The following is a 21343-nucleotide window of genomic DNA, read 5'->3' on the forward strand; positions in this document are numbered from 1 at the left end:
TAGTTGAGAACGCCTGGGGTTTGAGAGTGCTGTGATGCTGCCGAGCTGAGCGCTGAGCTCATGCCAGCTCTCCAGGTTAGGGCGATAGAGCTGCTTTTCCCCTGCGTGGCAGGGTAGCAATGAAATCTACAGCAGCAGAGGGCTGTTGGTCAATGGATAATTTCATGTTGTAGCTTATCTATTGTTTTTGAAAGCCAGAAAAAGCCAGATCAGAAAACTCATGACTTTATTTTTTCTTAAAGAACTGGAATGTGGATGGCTTAAATAATTTAGTTTTTCTACCTAAGGACTTCTACCTTGCTTAGCTGCACTTGAAAAGCTACTGAGGAAGCACAGACCACCTGTCTTATTGTTCATGGTGCATCGTGTTGCACTTTCTGTGCTTGACTTAATGAAGATAACAATTAACTTACTCTTGACCAACAAAAGTTACTTTTGCCTTGCTTTATTCAGTAAAGGAAGGATGCCTCTCACCGTGGAATATGGGATTAGGCTGTTGGATGTCCTTTTAAAGTACCTAGTATTTGCCTGACTCTTTGTGCAATTACAACATTAAGAGACATAATAGAAGCTTTATTTATAAGCATAAGTTAGTGTGGTGTTATGAAGACTTTTTTAGCAGAATTACAATTCAAACTTGCAATTTGGTGATGTCTCAAAGTCTAAAGTTTTAGTAGGTTTCAGTTCTGAGGGAAGTGGAGGAAGGTCCATTCTTAACACAGCACTGGGTGCCGATACACTTCCAAAATGGGATGTGGCTCATCTTTATTGTAAGATCACTGCTTTTTGAAAATATTGGAGGTGAGTGATGTGAAAACTGAAGGCTAACAAGTCAGTCAGTCCAGTATAAAGTTTTCTTTCTTGAGCACAGACCACTGTGCTAAACTGTACTACTCTGTTACTCTTCAGCAGTATTTCAATGCAAGACGTTTTATGTGCCTAAGCATGGACTATGAGACTGATACACCCAGTAAAGTGGAGTTTGAACTGTCTCCTTGCAACACAAGTAAATGAACTTAGTCTTATGTTAGAAACTTAGTAGCTAAGTGCTCTTAAATGACACCAAATTTTTTTAGGCTACTGAGATTTGGAAAAAAAATCCAGTGGTCTTTACATAAAATAATGTTTATAAGTGATTTTGTTGAGATTTCACTTTGCAAAACAGAACAGAGCTATAATTTTAATTATTAAGTCTTAAATATTCAACACTGTCAGTGGGATAGCTATGTTGGATGGTAATATGTGTAAATATGTTGGTTTAATTTAATAGTTGGTTCTAGAGGAAGGCAACAGGAAGGCAACACAATAGTCTGGATAAGCAATAGTGCTGCAAACATGCTACAGACAATAGTTGATCTGTCAACTGTGAAGAGCCGACTTCCAGGCTCCAACTGAAGTTGCATAGCTGTCTCTGTAAGGGTGGGAGCTCAGTGATCAAAAGGGCACCAAACAGGATGGATAACAATCAACCGAGGGATTTTTTTTTTTTTTAATGTGACATTTAAATATTATTAAAATTATTTTTATTGAAGGAAAAGTATATTTGAGTGTATTTAAATTCCACATTTAATACTATCAATAATTAAGATAATCTGTTCTAAATATACTTTGAAATAAAATCCCACTGCTTGTTTGCCACTAAAATTTTAGCAAATGAGACACTGAATTGAAACTAGCACTAATGAACTGACAACCTCGCTTTTGACAGTAAGTGGTTTTTTTTAATTATAGTGTAGATACAACTGTTTTGATTGTTCCACACTGTTTCTCAGCTTAGAATGAAAGATGAAAAAACAAGTAACTTTTATCTTTTAATGTTTGAGTAATAGCCTAGAGAGCTGAGAGGATGAGATCCCCTAGTTGCTTACCATCAATATCAATTTAATTCAGATTACTCTAAAACCTTTTTTTTTAAAGTAGTTAAACAGAATAATGTCATATAACTTCCGTCCACGTGCAGTTTGAGATTAGTATGAATGTGAAATTCTATTTTAGAAAACATGCCATATCACATTCACCATTTTCTGAAAGATAGTTCTGATTATTTAGTACAGTAATCTTAGGTAACTAACCTCAATAAAGCAGAAACACAGACCTTACAAATACTCAGAAAATGAGGGGGGCAAAAAGGGTCTAAACATGAAGAAAATGTTTTTAGACGTATGAATACCTAAAAATGTCAGGAAAAAAAGAATAATCTCTATAGGGGAAAATGAGAGTTGAATGTAATTCAGGTATTTTTAAAAATGTATCTTTTAAGGTATCTTCCTTATTACCAGAGCAAGAAGCAAAATTTTGTGTATGAGGCTATAATAGATTGTGTGAAAGCATAACTCAGCCTGTTGCTATATGCAAACCAGAATGCTGTCTCATCTTCTGCTCTGAATGCTGTACTTCCAAAGGCCAACACTGTTTTTGATGAGTGCTGGTATAATTGATGGTGGAACCCATGCATAGAAACAAATAAAAAGGGGGACTTTTGCAGAATCAAATCATTGTTTGGAAATATCTGTAAAAGGTATTGTAAATTTAAATGCAATTTATTGTAAAGTAAATTATTACTGTAACGTAAAACCTTTATGATATTAGTTGGACAATGGGTGACACTTTTCTCTATCATGATTTCATCTTTGATGTCTAAAAGTAAGAGCTATCACTGAAAGCATAGATGAGAATTGGGAAAGTAAGTATCATTTGTCAATGTTTTACAGATGAGGAATTGGAGCAGGCAGAGATGAATTGATTTGCATAAAGTTGCCCTGAAAGTTGGAGGACGTGGCGATTAATCCTGGTAGTCGGTCTAGACTGGTGGCTTTATGCTAACAGTAGTGAAAGAAATAAAGTGCCTGCATGGCTGCAGCTTGAGAATTCCCAGCAACCTCCTCAAGGTTTAAGTGAGGCTGATGTGTTTTCATGACTGGGTATATGGCAATACAATGTTTTCTGTATGGATTAGATATAAATAGGAAGGATGATACAGTTATAGGAACTAGCGTGTTTCTGTTCAAATTTGTTTCTTGAATAGAAGTGTTAGTGTTTGTAGTTTCCGTTTAATTCTTCTCTCTTCCACATTTAATGTTATTTGCCCAGCTGAGTGGAAGTGATGCAGATACTGATTTAAAGGTCTCTTGTCCTCCAGCACATTTCCTTTGTAGAGAGTGTCACTGAGCAGGGTTAAGAGGACAATTGGTTTTGATTAGGGAAGAGGATACTGATAACAGTTTGATTTGTCCTCGTTACATTTTGAGTGGGTCTCATTTGCCAGGCATTGATGGAACAAACTAAATGGTTATCAGTTTTGTGCTATGTTGAGTTGGTTGGTTTCTTCTGGCAGAAATACAATATATAACATTAAAGTAGTTGTTTGTATCTGCTTCTGTACGTGCTGCTGAGAACGGCCAAGCCTCCCTTCACCAATGGGGAAACTGGCACTGCGTTTTTGGGGTGAAAGAGGAAAGTTGTGGCCTTCAGGTGCTTAAGAACTGCTGCCATTTGGATTTGTGGATGGCAAGTGTGTCAGACAGGTATGTCCTGTCGTGGCTGGGGGCTTTCTTAAAGAAAAGCACTGCGAAAAGAAGGGGAAAAGATTTGAAGTAAGCTGCTAAAATCCACCAGGAGAGTGGTTTGCTTACCCCAATTATTTACATAAGCAGCACCCCTGAGAGAACTTTTTTTGGGGAGGAGGGCAGCAAGCGTCCGGGGGCGCTGGAGTGAGAGGCCCGGGTGCCGAGGGCAGGGCGCAGCTGAAGGGTCTCTTCACGTTTCCAACAGGTGGAGGAGAGGTGTTGGCAGGCCTCGAGCAGCACACGCGTGCCCCTGTGCTTCCAACCTGCGCCCTTGGGGGAAGCTGACGGGCTCCGGGCGTTACCTGAGCGCGGCCATCTTATTTACTGCCTGCTCTTGGCTGGCGACCTTCCCCACGGTGGCTGTGGCGGCAGCGGCCTCACCGCCCCGGCCCCGCCGCTGCCCCTTTAAGGCCCGACCTGCCCGGGGATCAGGTGCGCGGCCGGAGCGGTGACGTCATGGTGCTGGAGGCGGGGCCCTGGCTCCCGCTCCCGCGCTGCCCGCGCCGCGGGACAGGGCAGCGGAGGCTGCGCACGTGTGTGCAGGCGGCGGCGGCGGCGGCGCTCCCCGGGCGGGCCCGGCCTGCGGGTGAGTGTGCCGGGGCCCCGCCGCCGCCTCGAGAGGTGCCGGAGCGGAGCGCGGCCGTGGGAGCGGGCGGGACGGGGAGCGACGGGGGGCAAGGCGTGTTAACTGCAGCTGGATACTGGCGCCGGGAGGGGGCGGGGGGGTAGGCTTCTCGATGCGGGTCCGTTGCAGCAGGTGTCGGTTCATTTTGCGTTGTGCTGGCTGCTGTATAAGCAAATGCAAGGTTTTCTCCCTCAGCTAACTACACTGGAAAAATGTGCCGTGTGCAGGGTGTTTAATTATTTGCGAACATAGTTTTTATCTTTTGTTGTATAGGCATACAAAATGTTACACGCTTCATTTGTATTTACTTGTTTAAACTGTTGCTGAGATAGTAAACGAACACCAGGTACTGCCTTAGTTGTTTCTGTTTCTCATGGTGATGAATTGTGCTGTGTACCTACTGTCCTTCGTAGAAGGTGCTATGTTAAATTGAATGCATGATACTTGAGTAAATCAAGGCAGTTCAGAACACCGGAGTTTGGAGTACAGGAGGGATGTAAAGGTGTCTTACAGCTGCTCTTCGTTGCCAATGGGAAGATTATAGCCCACCTGTATGGAGAAGAGTAATGACCATGCCCTTTGCCAGTTAGGTGGGAATGTGCAAGCCCATATGGAATTTACACCACTTAAGTCTTCATATGCACCGGAATTGAATTTGCTAGTTCTGATGAAGAGAGGCAGAGTATTGATTATCGTTTTAGTTGTGAGTTTTGGTTTTTGTTGTTTGGTTGGTTGGTTTTTTGATAAGGGTAGAGGAGACATTGAAACCTTTCTTTGAATGTTCATTTAATTTCCATGATAAATAGACTTATACTTGCAGTTCTAATTTCTGCCTGATGTGTTCACTTTTCACCAAATGAGTTAAAATTGGCAGAAATAAATAATGGAAAAAATCTCCTTGCTCAAGGGAATTATCATATGAAGATAAACTTGGCAGGAGGGCCTCCGTCATTTTCTGGGTAGCAGAAAGATGTGACAAAGTAAAGCAAGGCTTTATCATGCTTGACTCTTGACTAGGGGAAAACCTCTCTGGTATTCTTGTGCTAAAAATGTAGGCTAAGACTTCCCTTTGAAGTCTGGAATTGGGAAGGGCCCATCTCTACCATATCTAATTTCTGCATTAGATTCCAAAGCAGATTTAGTCTCTAAATCTACAGAGCGTGATTCTGGAGTAACTCCTCATTAAAATAAAGAAAAAAACTGTTATGTGTGGCCATATGTATTTGTTATGATACGTGCTATTTTTAGTTTTGAATGCACACCTATGAATCCGTCTTTCTGCAGGTTTCTTTTATCTATTGCCTTGATAGTGTTTCAATCTAATCAGTATGCAATGGATGATGTTTTTACTCTCTAAATTTAGCAGCTGATGTTCTACACTACTTGGTATTCTGTATTGCTCTTTGTAGTGGGCATCCTGCATGGATAGATGGGCTGCAACAGCCTTTGTCCTGGAATATGCATTGTCCCAGTTTACTTATGTTAACAGTGGGCTTTTTAAAGGGGTGAAGTATGTTAATCTAGCATGGTTTAAGACCAATGGAGTCTTTATATTTAGGTATATTAATGTATACTTGTGCTTGGTGTGTGCCTCACACCTGGAGGAGAGGAACCTCTGAGTGAATGTGACATTGCTATAGTGTTTGATTAGTACTATTTTTTTCACATACTTACACAGAGTACCGGTGTTCTGTCAGAAGCAGATTTGTAGTCCAAAGGGGTGATGCAGCTTTAGGACACCAGGCGAATGTGAACAAGTAAGTAATCCAGGACATAGTAGGATTAGGCTACAGGTTGAAATCTGGTCAATTACTTTTCTACCTGAAAATCTCTTTAACTGCTAAGTATATTTTTTCATTATGGCACCTATTACTGTGACGGATGTCACTTTCCATAGATTTTTGGCGAGCGGCTCATGGTTTCCTCTGGAAGTCATCAGCTATTTCTTACTGTCCTTGTTGATATTTTAGCATCTTCAGCCAATTTCATTTCACTGGATGTGAAACAAACAATAACCCTCATAATGTGTGATTGTATACACTATTGAAAAAGTCACTGGATTTTAAGCATCTGCAACAGCTTTTGTAGGTGCATGCAGTTTTAAGAAGTAGTGGCTATTCTAATGAAATAATTAGAAAACATTTCAAGGTGGAAAGAAAGATAACGAGAAATGCTGTTACTTCCCCTCTTCTTTCTAATGGCAGATTTTCATAGAGGTTTTTCTTATTTTAATTTGCAATTCATAATTGTTTTAAAATATTGATATCCCCCCCTCCTCCCCACGTGATTGCGGTGATTCCTGGAATCACCTGTGTCACTTTTATTTTCAGCTCTTCAATATCTTGGTATGTATTTAAATGCTCTTGGGAGTTCTGTGTTATATATCCTGACTGCATGTCAGTCTGCAAAGGTTCAGTCATCGGACAAACACTAAAAATAAGACATAATGGAAAATAATTAATGCAGGAAATTTAAAAAGGTGTAAGATAAAATTTTATGAGTCTCGTTACCTTCTCTATAACTGTGGCTTTGTGATCTTGTTTTTTCTGTTGTTAAGTGATACAAAAGTAAACTAATAAAGCCGAGGGACTAGAATATCAAAGGGGACAAATTAATATAGGTAGGGAGAACTTTTTTGTGAACTTACTTCATTTTGGTTTCACATTGATGTAAGTTAGTTTCCAAAGTGAATCTTCCACCTCCAACCTGTCATCTCCTTTTTTTATGTCAGATAAGAGCCTGAAAAGCATCGGTTTTATTTGATGCAGGCAGATGAAGCAATCTTGCATAATCTTCTTTCTCAAGACTTTCTTGCAAGCCTTTCTTCAAGGACCACAGCATTGCTAAGATCCTGATGTGTCAAGGTTTACAGGTTGGGTGCCATAATTTAGGGTCACAAAATTATGTAAGTTCTTGATGACACTGGGAAAAGTGGATATGGAATTATCACTCCAGTTACGCTGGTCTAATGCCATGTGCGTGCTTTACATAGGAAGAGTTATTTTCTGATTCCCAACTTAGTCACACCGTAAATTAATTCCTGAATGTCTCGGTCATATTTAAACTATAGGAAATTCTTTTTCCTACAGGGAAACAAATTTTGTGCCATGCCTTTTAGGGCATAAAACAGTGCGTATGTCTGCTCCACCTGCATAGGTGACGGGAGACTTGTCTGTGGCTTTGGACATGGCATGGCATCACGCTCATTTAAAGAATGTGCTCATGCTTTGACCAAGAAATTTGAGTGCTTTGTTTGATTAACATGCATCTATAACCTGGTGTATTAGTTGTAGTCAAGAAGAGCTTTTACCATCTCTTTTTGATAGGATATTTATAAAACATTCTTTTAGCTCTGGTCCACATACTTAGGTGGAAGTCACAGAAAGCAGGATGGATTAAATGCAGTGCACTGTGTTTTGCAGTCACTGGGAATAAGTATGTAATAGAATTGCTTTTCTTGGTTTTGTTTTGGTTTTAGGAGTGTAGTAGCAACAAGAAATGCAGTTATTTGTGGGGGTACCTCTGGTAGAGAGTGGTATTTTGGTTCCTGCTTTTGTTGGGCAACCTTTAAACCCTGGCTGTTTTGTAGACTCCCAGACCTCCCAGTGCTACAGGTAAAACTAGTTTGAAGCACTAGGTTAGAGTTCCTAGGTGTAAAAAGTCAAACTGCTTGCAGGATATGTTCATAATGATGTGCTCAGGTTACTAATGCTTTCTTTTTCTCTCAGTATTTATTTTTTCATTTTGAGTCATCTGCCAAAAGGAAGATTGGTTTCAATGAGGAGCGCTCTGCCTTGTAGTACGTACACATAAGAAAGAAGACAGACAGCTTTTTTCAGTTAAGTGGAAAATATTGAGTGTGTATACAAACTGTTTGTATATACAAACTGTTTTTACTCTTAAAGTTGTAAATGGGCCAGATTCATTTGTCAAACCATAAGGTTTGGAAATGGAATTATGGCAATAGTGCTTTTGACAGCCGAGGACTGGGCTTTGTATATGAAGGAATCCTTTCCACTTCACTGCTCCTAAGCTTATTTTTAAAGCTAGTTTAGATTTTGGTTTAGACTGCAGGCCACAGCTTCTTAAATAATTTAACTGGTACTACCACCCTGAGCAACCCTACACAAAAAATACTTGTGGGGCTATGTAGGGAACATTGAGGGACGGATCTGACTTCAAACTACCCTGGCCTGTCTTTCTGCCCAGTCGCTGTTTACCCTGACCAGGTTGTCTCTGTGGCCCTGCGAATGCTTGTGTTGCCATATTGGAAAGGGTTACGCAAGGAGGAGGATGAGCAGTTGGGAGGCTGGAGGAGAGTAGAGGGGCATAAAAACTCTGTCCTCACATTAGCCAGCCTCTGAATAGTCTTGAAAAGTATTTCTGATTCTCTATTGATAACTACCAAAACAATAGTATGTTTGGTTATTCTTTCGAAATACTGAGAAATGGCAAAAAAAGCTTTTTGCTCATCTTGTAATTTACAAGCTACTTGAATAGCTCTAGGTAAGCTGATTTTAATAAAATAATAGCTCAGATGGTAAGGGAGAAAGCAGTATTGATTTTTATCAGTTTTCATTATATGGGTCCATTCAGCTTTAAGGCTGTGTCCACCCTACCAAAGCAAGCTATGTCAACAAAGTAAAATCAAGATTTTGCTGTGCTTCCCCCCCCCCGGCCCCGACAGTATTTAAACAGTTGTCTTGCCATGTGGAGAAGGTCAGCTGAGTACAGCATATGCGTTTGCCTAATATGTTTGAACACATTGCCCTAAAGTTTGTTAGACTGTTGTTAGATTTTTGTTGGCTTTTTTCCCTCCTCTTGAAAAAATGCACTGCTGATGTTGGGAACATGATCTTCTCTTTCTCAACCCACCCCCTCCTCCCTCCCCACCCCCTCCAAAAAATAAATTGTTGATGGTCACTGCTCTGTATCCACTTCACAGAATTAACTTTTTTGACCTCAAAGGTTTTCAATGAAGGGGGCAAACATCTGTTTTCAGACTTCTTAAAAGTCCAGAGGATGGATACTGTAAATTAAAAACCACTGTCCTAGAAGAATGCACTTACTTAAAACAAAGAGGCTAGAAAAGGTTAACCAGGGGTTTTAATTTGCAGCAGTTGTTTTGAACTGATCTTTCCTGGAGTGCAGCGTGATGTTAACCTAATGTAGTTTCATTGTGGCTGCTTCAGGAGAGGGCTGGGCGGGTTGCTGGGTCTCGGCTGGGTGCTCCTGCTCTCTCCTTTCTTGGCTGTGTGGCGTGTCTGCTCTTGGTTGAAGTGGCTTACACAACTGGCTCACAGCTCAACGCGATACTCAGAAGCAGTGGGAGCGTGAGGCTGGGGAAAGTAAACAGGCTGACACGGCCTGGCATTTCCCACAGTTAAATGAAACCACACCTTTAGTCAATGTTACTGACTGCCACACAGGTGTCTGACTGCAGACAGAGGGGCAGCTTTCTTAACTGGGTAAGAGAGTCTAACTTCAGGCCACTGTCAAGAGGCATTGCTCACTAGGCCTGCTTTTCTGAATCCTGAGTGAGCTAACTGATGAAAAAACCCTGTCATTTTTATTTCCATTAGTAGAGTTGTTTTTTGCTGACTTACTGCACTATGCTAGCTCCTTTTGCAGACTGCCCGGTGTTAGCATAAGGGGAGTAGAACGGGCACATGATGGTGAATGGATCCACCCTGGTAGCAGCTGTCAGGTTGGCATAGCTGTGTCATAAAACATGCTGTAAGTTACCTGTGCAAGGAATTAGTGCATCTACATGGTATCTTGGCTTTGGTGGCAAAGCTTATAGAAGAAGCTCCTGTATCCCTTGTAGTTTGCTAGCCTGTGTTGTGCCAGTTAAAACGGCTTACTGCAGGACTGCTCTGTATTCTGAATAACTGAAAGTATAAAGATAGCCCCCTTCATACTTTTATTTTCTGTTTATTTTTACCCCAAATTGTTTTCATGATGCAATTTGTAATGTGGTCCTACACAGGCTGCCATCTGCAGAAGAGAGCATCAGATGAGAACAGGAACAAGTGATCTGTGAAAGGTGGGCAGGAACTTCTGCAGCCAGCTTCTTTGTTGAAGCCAGTCAAGAAACTACATCTTCACCACATAGCACTTATTCCTGACAAACTTCTCCATGTAGACAGACATGGTATTTAAACTATACTAAATGTGCTGACATTTACAGCTCCATGAGTAGGAGTGCTGTGGTGGAAAATTATTCGAAGGTGAAGGGAAGGGCTAGCATAGCCTTTGCTGGGTAGGAAGCTACATGATCTGGAACAGCAGAAGGAAGCTGAAATCATATGACTCTGCAGACGTTGGGAAAAGAGCTGTTTTCAGTATTGAAAGGATGGTTATTGCAGCTCTCTGTCATCTATACTTTGTTTCTTCAAAATTTTTTTTAACTTATGCTTTTGTCATTTTCTTAGACAATCTCTCTTTATCTTGCCAACCGTGAACGTATGCTGTAGGCATACATACTTCTAATAGATAGGGTCGTCTGCAAATACGTTTGCTTCTCAGATTGCTGATCTCTGAACCAAAGGAGAAAAGCAAGGAAGGGGGAGAGAGAGATTCCAGGCTTGTTTCTGTTGCTTTATCTTGCCTGGTTTTCCTGCCTCATTTCAGTCTGAGGCAGCTATGTGGATAGCTGTATAATTGCTAGCATTGCTATCAGGTCCTACTTGCCCTAGGGGCTGCAGTACTTGACCGGAGCTGTTTGAGGGTTGCTGTGCTGTCCTAATTTAGGTGAAATGTTAGAAGAGTGGAAACGCTCTTTTTTTCTTCTTTCTTCCTGTCCTGTGCAGACATGTGGTGATTGCTCTGAATTCTTTCATAGTTCGGTGGCAGTGAGTCAGATGCTTAGCTGGTGTGTTTGGCAAAGCTCTCTTTTGTAAGCACAGCAGTGCTGTTGTGCTTCAGCTGGGGACGTGCCCCCTTGCTTCTGTTTGGGGCATGGAGTCCCGCTTGCTGTCTGAACTGTTTGACTGTCAGCAGTGGGGAGTGAAATCTTATCTTCTGTCTGATGCAGAGGGATTTGTTTTAGTAGTAAAACCCTGTCCTTTGCTGCTGTATGATTTTAAAAAGTTTTAATTTTAGGTGTGATGGAAGCAGAACGGACCTTGCTTTAAGGAGACCTTCTAGAAATAATTTTCATGCTTCTTCACACACTGAAGTAATGATAATTTTCATGCTTTCTTCACACACTGAAGTATTGAAGAACTGGATATTGTTTAGACAGGTAACTGTTAGTCTCCACTATCCACATGCTAGGGACTACGTAAAATGCTGTCAAAGCAGATATTTGAAAACATCCACAATTTGATCCATACTTCTAGCAGTTACTCAGGTACGTGTGGTCACTTGAAGCATTTTAGCAAAAAGCTGAGAAAGAGTTCTGAAATAATGGAAACTGAGGCTGAAGCAAATAGGAATTTGTAAACATCAGTACTACAAAACTCTTGGTATTACTGATTTAGGTGCTCTTGCCATTTTGTGAGCATCGGCCCACACCACCTCAGTAAGGAAATCAGTGGGGTCACGGGAGCATCTATGTGGTCTTTGTGTCTGAGGAGGAAAGGTGAATGCTTCGTCCTTTGGAATGAGGAGGAGGAAGGGAACGTAGGGACTAGTGTTTTCTCTGCAAGGGTGCTTGCCAACCTCAGGTCATTGAGCCTTGGACATAATGCCACTTGAACAAATGGACTTGCTAACTCTTGGTAAGACTTGTACAGATATTTGAAAGGAAATGTGCAGATCCACGTAATGGTGCAAGACACCTGAAAGAGTTGGTCACTCTTTCTATATGACAAAAATGAGAATTGGCATATTGCTTTTGCCTGGAAAAGGTCTGTGTTGGTATTGGAAACTGTGCTTTTACATGGTTTGTATTCCTTGAAACAAGCTGTTTGAGGAAAGAGTGCTACAGAGTTAACATGCTGTTTTAACCACACACAGCTGTGGAGCAGGTTTTGAGCCCAGCATGGTTACTGAACATTGTACTGTTTTTTGTTCACAATTATGCCGCTATTAGTACACTTTAGAAAAATACTTTATTTGAAATTTACACACATAAATCTAAATCTTAAAAAAAGAAAAAAAGTATGTAGAAGCATCACGAGGCAAAACACTGCTTAGACTATTATGCCTTTGCTATATTTTTTTCCTTTCTTGTTCTAACTCCTATTTTTGTCTCACCGAAACTCTATCATTATGGGAAGACATAGTTAAAACTTGGCTCAGCCCCTTCTGTCCTGCAAGGCTGGATTGTTCTTAAGGCAAACCGATTTAATTGTGTTCCAACTGCTTCCTTTTTGCATTGTTTGTTTCTATTAGGTAGATGGTCCCAGTGGGGATAGTATCTTCAATACTTTGTATGGCCCAAAGTGTTATTATATTTCAATCTGATTCTGTTTGTTAGCATTATATTGTGCTAGGACAGAAAGACAATGGTATGCATTGTTTTTTGCAACATAACCGAAGTTTTCTTTAAAATTATTTCGGTCTTGGATATACAGTAACTCTTCCTGTCTGTGCTATGAACGTGACTATGTTAGAAGAACAAATTGATGCTGAATGCGGATGGCACCAGTGTCCTGGAGCTGTACTGTAAGAAAGTCTGGGAATAATCACGTAGTAATGCTGCTTCTGAGCTTAAATAACTGAGCTTATGGGAGGTTTTGGGGGTAGGAAGCTGTTTTTCTGAACAAGCTTCTTTTTTCCTTGATTGGTATCACTGGCTTTGAACCACAGGGGATGGTTCCAGGAATTGTCCTGCAATAATTGTTCTTTGAAAAACCACTTTTAAATTTGCATTGCAACTGTGGGGCTCTAAACTGAGGGATCAAAACCGAAGCCATCTTTTGAGTCCTTTGCATTTTTTTCTGTTAAATGGCTACATGTCACTCCTGTTTATCAACCCCTCCTATGAGAAAACATCCTTCATGTTTAACTAAACCGTTTTTAGGAACCTCACCAGTTCACTTGTCACGCTGAGGGGAGCCCTGCCTTCCACAGACAGGCTGCTGCTGTAAAATGAAGTCACCCCTTACAGCCCCGTCTCCCGCTCCTCTGCCCCCAGTCTGGTCCCTTTTATAAAAGGGTTTGGAAAGCCTTCCTCCCTCTTGCCTGGCCCTGTTTCCGAAGGGAACTGTCGGCAAGCGGGGCCGGGCCTCTGGCCTTATCTCTGTTGTCAGAGCTGCCTGCCTGGTAGGTGGCAGTGGGGGCAACGCTTTTCAGATGAGACTTTCCTGTGCTGAGGGAGGCCCTTGTTTTTTTGTTTTAACAGCTTCCTATTGTTTGAAACAGCAGGTTGTCCCCTCCCACGCTATTCTAGCTCTTTCCTCCTCCCTTAAATAATTTTTCCATGCGAGAATTACTCAGAGCAGTTACTCTAGCAGTGAGTCCTCTGAGAGTTTTCCCAACCCGCTCTGCTCTCCAGCTTTTGTTGCAATACCAGTGTGGAGTTCATGCAGTAGAAAGTCGCTTCTGAAGGTAGGTCTTTCAGATTTTTAAATCTGTTGTTTTACTTCAGTGTCACCACTGCTGTGACATGACTGGTTTTTTGATTAAATCCAAGTTGTCACAGGAATTCTCTCCTATATATGGTTCTGAAAGGTAGAAAATACTGCTTTTCAATGTGGATGGTCTTTGTTTCTAAGATGCAAAGAAAGAGTATCACTTCAGTTTTAGTAGCTTGTTTTTTGATATTCTAGTCCTGCTGTCTAACGCTGTTTCATGTATGTACATTTTATTTATGTTCTGCTACCTGTGAAAGGCACTTTCTAAGCCGTAAGCTGCCTCTGGTCCACCATACTGTAGCTTCTTCTGACTAATAGTATCCATGAGAAATTTGAAGATTAAGCCAGTCAGAATCTCTTCTCACCTTAACGTTTGTCACAGCTGGAAGGGATGTTGGCAGTTCATTTCCCATCCTTATTACTTTACAGTATAACTATTACCTAGTCAGAAGCTCTCAGGAGTGCTTCTTTGATAATTTAGATGCAGTTTTGCTTCCCTGTACTTGTTGAATTCTGTGTTAGAAAGCTGATAATGAAATGAGGTATTAAATGTACATAGAGCTTTTTTATTATTTTAATGTGTTGATTTATAAACGTCAACTTGCTTTGGCTGGTTTCCTGATCCCCTGCCTTCTGTAAAGTGACTTGTTTCCAAAATAAATAGTAATTATTCTGTGAATTTTGGAAGTCTACCACTACTATTCCATACTTCTCACTGCTTCAGTTTAGCATGAAGTACATCTTTGTTTAAATTTGTAGATTTGAAAAAAAACACAAACTATTTTCATACATTTGGTGATACTAAGCAGAGGTTTTAATTCCACATAATGATAAATCTGGTTCTGGAGTTTGTCACCAGAGCGGGGGAAAAAAAAATAAGCTATGTATCATTTCCACTGCTCATCATTCAGTATACTAAACACATTCTGCCTGTTCAAACGCATTCCATATTTTTTTTAAGGAATAACTTCTTTGTAATCCTGGTGTGTTTTAGGCTACCTGAGATAATGATCATAGTCTGCCAAGGCAGGGCTCAGCTGATCCCATCTGGAAGAGGAAGTCTTACTCTCCTTGCCCTAGCTATAACTTCTTGATGAGTTGATTCAGCTCACTAAACCAGTAGAAAACAAAGCACGGTCCTCTCCTCCCCTCTTCTGATCCCCCCAAAAGTGCTAATTCTGTGAGCTGAATTTGCTGCTGTGAGCCAAAGGGCATAACTGACTGCCCCAGAGCACTGGGCTGGAGAGAGGGGAGTGCCCTCCTCCCTGCTTTGGTGGCCCTGAGATTGTGGGTTTGTTTATCCATATAAAAAGGTCACTAGCGGACATTCCCTGTCTGAGGTGATGGGTCCTTCTTCTAGTACATTGTACTTGGTGGGAGGTAGAGAAGCCTCAGGCTTTGCTTTTTTTTTTTCTTTAAACTGGCCGTTCAAGAAACCTCTTGCTTTTCTTTGACAAACAGAGAAGCGTTGTGGTGGACATACAGGGGTTTATGCTCATTTATAACATAGTTACGCCTATAGGTTACAGTCATTAATCTCAGAGTTTTAGGTGTCTTAAAAAAACAAACAGGCTGATTCCGGGTTAGAGTCTTCCCCATCTAAGGCCAAAGAAACATGACAAACAGCCAGAGGAGCGAAGGAAGCAGACTGTGGTGGCTGTCATGATGAACAATGGTTTTGGCACACCTGCTGCCTTGCTGCTCAGCTTCTCCATGCTTGGCAGAAAAGGAGTGATTTGGAGGATAACCAGTTAGTTTTGTAGATGTTTTTGGTATGCTTCCATGTTCTCTGAGGGAGAGAAAACAGAAGCACTTGCTTTATAATGTAACAAATGGCTGGTGAAGGCTGGCACCATCAACTTTTGGGGCAGTATTTAATAATGCATTTACAAATCACAAAGTCAGTATTATGCTAGACCCAAGGGCTCCTAGGAGCGAATGCAGGGAGACTCATGTACCACGGGAAGGGGGAATGGTGGGATATAGTCAAAGCAATGTGTTAGAAAAAAATTATGCTCATACGACCCTTCTGAATAGATTTAAATGTATTTATGTACTTTTACTGAAGCAAAAGAGTTTTTCTAGTAATTAAGAAGCAAAAATGAAGAGAGCTGGAACAAATGCATTTGTAGGAAGGTTTTGCAGTATGACATGATTTTTGACTCCACCAAGAGCCAAGTGATGTTAATCAGTTGCTGTTTATTCTGGGAGTTGTCACAGATGTAAGCTGTGAGACAAGATTACTGTTCCTGAAGAACAATGTGTCACAGCCATGTCATTTCATCCATTTTCCAGTTGCATCTTTTCAGGTTCTGATGTTTTGTATCATAATAATAACAACCTTTTTAACTGATGTATTAATATGTATGAAATTCCACAGGTTTTCTCTAACTTTCTCATATACTCAATTTCACAAGAGGATGTGCTTTACTATTGCTGCCCTAATTGGCTAGGCACCTGGGCCACCAGAGTATATTGGAATGGGAGAACCTGGGGGGACTGGGAAAAAATGAGAAGGCTAAAAAGCCAGGAAAACTTCCTTCTGGTCTAGCAAAGACAATAAATCTAACACTGCACATTTTGGCTCAAGCTCAGAGCAGTTTCGCTTCAAATGGAGTGACTTCAGTCCCAATTAACCAGAAATGTAAGATTTTTCCAGGTCAGCCACTTGGTTGTGTGTATGCACACACACGCACTTGTGTATGATTTATTTTCTTAATCACAGAGGAAGGATGCATAGACTCTTAATCTGGATAGAATATTCTTATCTTTTACTGTCTCCCTTACAGGTGTGTATAAGGAAGTGTTACATGTTGTAATGCTGGTTAAGCAATGGATAATAATAATAGTAACAGTGCATCTGAATGCTTTCTTCTAGTATTGAAGGAAAATTTTGTAATTGATTTCTCAACAAATCGTTTACTGTGGTGTAACGAGGTGACTGAAAATACCATTGTGGTGTGGTAACCTTTCTTGATAGGGATAGCTTTTACATATGTTGCTTTTCTAGATGTCAGGTGATTGTTCCTTGAAGGCGGGTTATTTTGAGGGAGAGGACTTTTAAACAGGACAATGTTTGGTTTTGTCCTTTTATTGCCTTGCTGGTGTTCTGGATCTGCATCTGTTTCTGTATCAAGGTGCTAATCTTCCTCAGACCCTCTTCTCTCAAATGCAAGCGTTATGTCCCTTCATCAGCTTTTTGTGTCGCCAGCATATTGTCTAGGGAATTCTGGGGAAAACAAGTTATATTGTACAGCGTTACAATGCTTGGAGACGCGAGCCTGGAGCAATAGCAACAGGTCTTGTCCTAACAGGATTTGGCAAGAGGAGGTGTGGGCAACATGTGGTATGTGACTCTGCTGTGCAACTGGAAGGTGAAGGCTCTGTCCTGTGACCAGCCCCAAGTGGTGCTGGTGTGGGGCCAGCGGTGTGATCTGGACTGGGGGCTGTGGGAAGAAGCAAGCCTCAAAGACCATCTTGGGTTGCCATAGCAGGATATGGAGTCCTCCAAAGGTCTGAGGTGGACGTGTCTAACCCTTCTTCTGTGGTGAGCCCCCAAAGACTGAAAGGATTTTAACACCAAAAAAGCCAAATTTTATTTATAAGTACTAGAAATTTTGCTTTTTTAAAGAGAATATTCCAAAGACCTAGGGAAAACAAAACAGAAATATGCTTGTGTGCAACTTTCCTGTTGCCTGCTATGTCTCTGCTTCCCAGCCTGTCAGTCACTCAGTGGCCCCAAATGTCTATGAGAAATTTTGTGCCATGTCTAAGGCCAGCCATATACTTCAGTCCCTGAAGCCCTCTCCTTTGAACATGCTTGGTAACTCCCCAAGGGGGACAGGGCAGGATGGGGCTTTACCCCTGCCTCCAAGGGTGGTATGTGGCACAGCCACACTCTTAGAGGGTCACACACATAATTAGAAGCAAGAAAGCAAACACTTACATAAACGATATCATCCTGAGACCCAGTTACATCCCCATCCCTTGCTATGTGCAATGGAGTGGAAGAACCCCTAGAGCCACTGTCATCTCTTGCCTGAGACCTTTCCCCAAAGCTTCTCTGTGCTCCACCCTGTTCCCTGAGGCACTCTGCTTGAAGAAATGAGACACATCACTTTAGGTTGGGTACTTCTCTGTACAGGGGGGGAAAAATAGATGAACCGAGTACACAGAATATAACATACCAGTTCAGGATGCTGTGCTATCTAAATTTCATGTGTTCTGGGCTGGACTAAGCCAGAAGCTGTGTAATCCTTCATGCTTAACCTTGCAGCACTCCTGGGAGTCACAGTTAGAGGGGTATGTGGTTTCTGCTGGATGCATGTTGTCTTTAGTTTCACAAGTGGTTTTGGCCATTGGTGCAGGATCAGATTTGGGAGAGTAACAGAAGTAGCTGCTTACTTTCCAGTAGAGCTCAGACCCACAGAAACATTGAAACAGTTGAACCACTGCTGAAAGGAATTAAACTAAATCTCTGAAGTAAGCATGCTTTTATTTACAATCCAGGTTGAAATCCTATTGTCTGAAGTTGAGCAAGGCTGCTATTTTCTCTAGCTACACTATCAGTGTTGAACTCAGTGGCTTTAACATTTTTTGGCTGGGTACTTTGCAGTGCTGTGAGGCCAGGCTTCATTTTTGTATATGGGGGCACATATACATACCCTCATACTTGCTCTTTTTCATTCTGTTTTTAAAATAATGACAACAAAAAGCTTTATAAGGGTGTTTTCCCCTCCACATGTACCAGTTGGTTAAATGTATTATAACTTCCATGGGCACCCACAGAATTCTGTTTTAACATTTAACAGGCTTCTTCCCATTGTAAAGAGAGGAACTCCTGTGAACTACCTCTTCGTGCTCTTTTTCTGCCAGTGAGCAACCCACAAATAATGTGGAAAGGCTCCTTTCATGGTATATACCTCCTCTCGAGCACTTTCTGGTTTGTATTTTGGTTTTTTTGTTTGTTTGTTTTTGTTGTTGTTGTTGGGGGTTTTTTTGTTTGTTTTGGTGGGGTGTTTTGTTTTGTTGGGGTTTTTTTTAGGGAGCTTCTGGTGCCACTCAGTAATGTCATTTCATCGCCAGGCAGAGAAAAAATAAATCAAAGCTGTTGACATCATTCTTCTTTTTCTTACCCCAACACCCAACTGATCTGTTCAGCTTGTATTATACTGCATTTGCACAGCTTCTGCTTCTGTGACCCATTAGGACAGAGCCTACTTGTACTTAACAAGGGTCTCTTTCATGCTTTGTGGATCTCTCCAGGCCACAGCAGGACACAAAATAATCCCTTTTGCATTTGGTAGCTCCACAGTACTTTTCTGGTGAAGATGAAATAATCTTTCTGAATGAAAACGGTAATGTCTCCATAAGCCTGGTTTTGATACAAGGTAACTGTAGCATTGTTTCTGCATTTTAAGAATGAACAGCAGCTTTTTTCCCAGCAGATCCCAAGATTTTAAGATATTAAAATCTGTAAGGAAAGAGCTGTGTAAGTTTTTAAAATCAGTATGGAAGTAGTTCCTTATGGTAGCATCTGGTAAAACTTACATAAGCAGTCTCTTTGAATCGTACCTTAGAAATTTGAATTCAGACTTTGAATTCAAGGAGGCCAGAGTTTTGTGAAAGTTCATATGCAAATCTTATGGCTTCACCTTAATTTTAGTTCTAACATAAAATGGAAGATCTGTATTTCAGAAAACTTGTTCATAGGATACAGTCTGCTTTGCACACATGAAACTTTCATCTGTGTATGCTATGCGTATTCTATAATGTTTTGGTTTCTGAAATGTATTTCTGACAAATATACCGTATACGAAAATCAAAGAAAGTACCTTTTGCCTGTTTCAGCCATCTACTCCTACTTCACCCAGTGAAATAGGTTGAACTGGATTTGAAGGCTTTTTTACAACTGCTTGATAAAAAGATAGCAGGGTGTTTTTGTTCTCCAAAATATTTATTCTAGTACATCTTTCCAAATGTCTCATACCAGAAGAATTTAAGCAGAATAAATTGTCTATTTGTAAGGGGCTTCTCAATGAAAGTAAAATTTCAGGTAACGGAGGTAGCTGCACGTCCTGTTACACAAAGTCTCCTTTCCTGTGTTTGCAGGAATCATTACGTGACCTTGTCTGTATTTGATGTTTAGTTGTGAGCTCAGGACTGTTGTGCATTCAATTGTTATTATCGTCCTCTTTAAAACACACGGAGCCCTGCAAAATGGCCATTTACTTCATGAGATCTTATGATGGTTTGGGGCTGCAGGTCAGGAGAGGCACAGTATGTCCACGGCTGTCGGCTCAGCCAGCAATGGCCCAGTCAGCCAGATCTGGTCTTGGGGTGCAGGAGCCACAGGGAAGCCATGGCAGCATAGTACAAACGCTTTATTTGCTAGTGGGAGACAAGAACACCATGTGCAAGTTTGGGATGTAAAGTTTTGAGGTTTGGTCATGTCTATTTGCTTCCTATTTAAAAAGAAAAAAAAAAAAACCCTCATCAGCTTGCACAGAGAGTCTTTTCCTCTGTCATTTCCCTAAATGCATTGATCAGATGTTTTCTTCTGCTGGTCTCCTAGTTGTCTAGAAAACAAGAAGTTGGGCTTTGAGTTCTACTCCTGCTGCTTGTCTGTTCCAGGTTGTTGGTGAGGTGTATGGTATCATGGTACATTTCCCCCAACCTGTTTGTTTTACTCTTCCCATATGCTATTAGCTGCTGTTGGAGATGGGATGTTTTGATTAAGATTTTTTTCTTGTGGTATGTCTGTTTTTCCTACTCAGGTTCTGAAGTCTTCAGTGGGTTTTGTGGGGAAAATGCTTCTGTATACAAACCAAATGAAGCAAAAATGAGTTTCCCTGTTCTTGTTAGTTATGCTTATTCCTGTAAAACTAAATAGTAATGATCTTAAACCCAAGTTGAGATTAAGTGCTTATGCATGTGTGTGCACACTCGTGATTCTGCTGAAGTGTTATTTATAGCTATACAGCACAGATGACTGCTTAAAAAAAGAGGAATAATCAGCATGTTGTGGATGCTGGGTGCATGGTTTTATACTTTTATGTGGAAGTATTAATCTAGATAATGTTCTGTGGTGCAGCAGCACTCCTTCTGCTTGTCAGTTTTAGCAAGGCAAGAAAAAATGATGTAAGCATTTAATACTGGGACCCAGCACAGGCACCTTAAACTGCTGCTCACTCTTTCTTTACTCTCTCTGGCTATGCTTTGTTTGCGCAAGTTCCTCTATACTGCTTTAATTTTGCACCTTGGTATGTTACTAGTCTGGCAAGAGCATGAGTGCTGTAAGCCATTTTGCTACGTGGTAATGGTGGTATAGATGAAACACAAAATACAGTGAATTAATAGTTTAAGAATAAACTATAACTATTATTTTAATACCAAATACTATCCTGAGCTAAAAGAAAAGAGGAAGGGAGTAAATCCTTTGATGGTACTATCAAATATATTGTCTGGTCCCAACTGTTGATCTTGAGGGAGGTGGGAGTTGTGTCTGCCCACCCTGTGTGGAGGTTTTCACTAGCCAATTGTATCAAAAAGTCCATTATGTGCCTGTGTTGAGGAAACTGATTTCTATCCTGGGTGTCATCTTTCTCCTTGAGCACTACCTGGAGAGA

The 21343-nt window shown here is 41.0% G+C and overlaps 1 protein-coding gene across 6 annotated transcripts in view; it reads left to right on the plus strand.

The window, feature by feature from the left end:
- The window catches only part of USP54 (ubiquitin specific peptidase 54), a 106763-nt gene that overhangs the window by 21408 nt on the left and 64012 nt on the right, over positions 1-21343 (plus strand). For 4 of the 6 annotated variants that reach the window (XM_072869640.1, XM_072869645.1, XM_072869644.1 and 1 more), the window contains exon 1: positions 4042-4152. The exons of 1 other annotated variant lie outside the window; for it this stretch is intronic. The gene's annotated coding sequence lies outside the window, so the exon portion shown is untranslated. Of the gene's footprint in view, positions 1-4041; positions 4153-13589; positions 13690-21343 lie in introns of those variants that run through there. One more of the 6 variants, XM_072869643.1, reaches the window with a different exon arrangement.

This window comes from Ciconia boyciana, chromosome 8 (assembly GCF_034638445.1).
Source record: "Ciconia boyciana chromosome 8, ASM3463844v1, whole genome shotgun sequence".
Lineage (NCBI taxonomy): Eukaryota > Metazoa > Chordata > Aves > Ciconiiformes > Ciconiidae > Ciconia > Ciconia boyciana.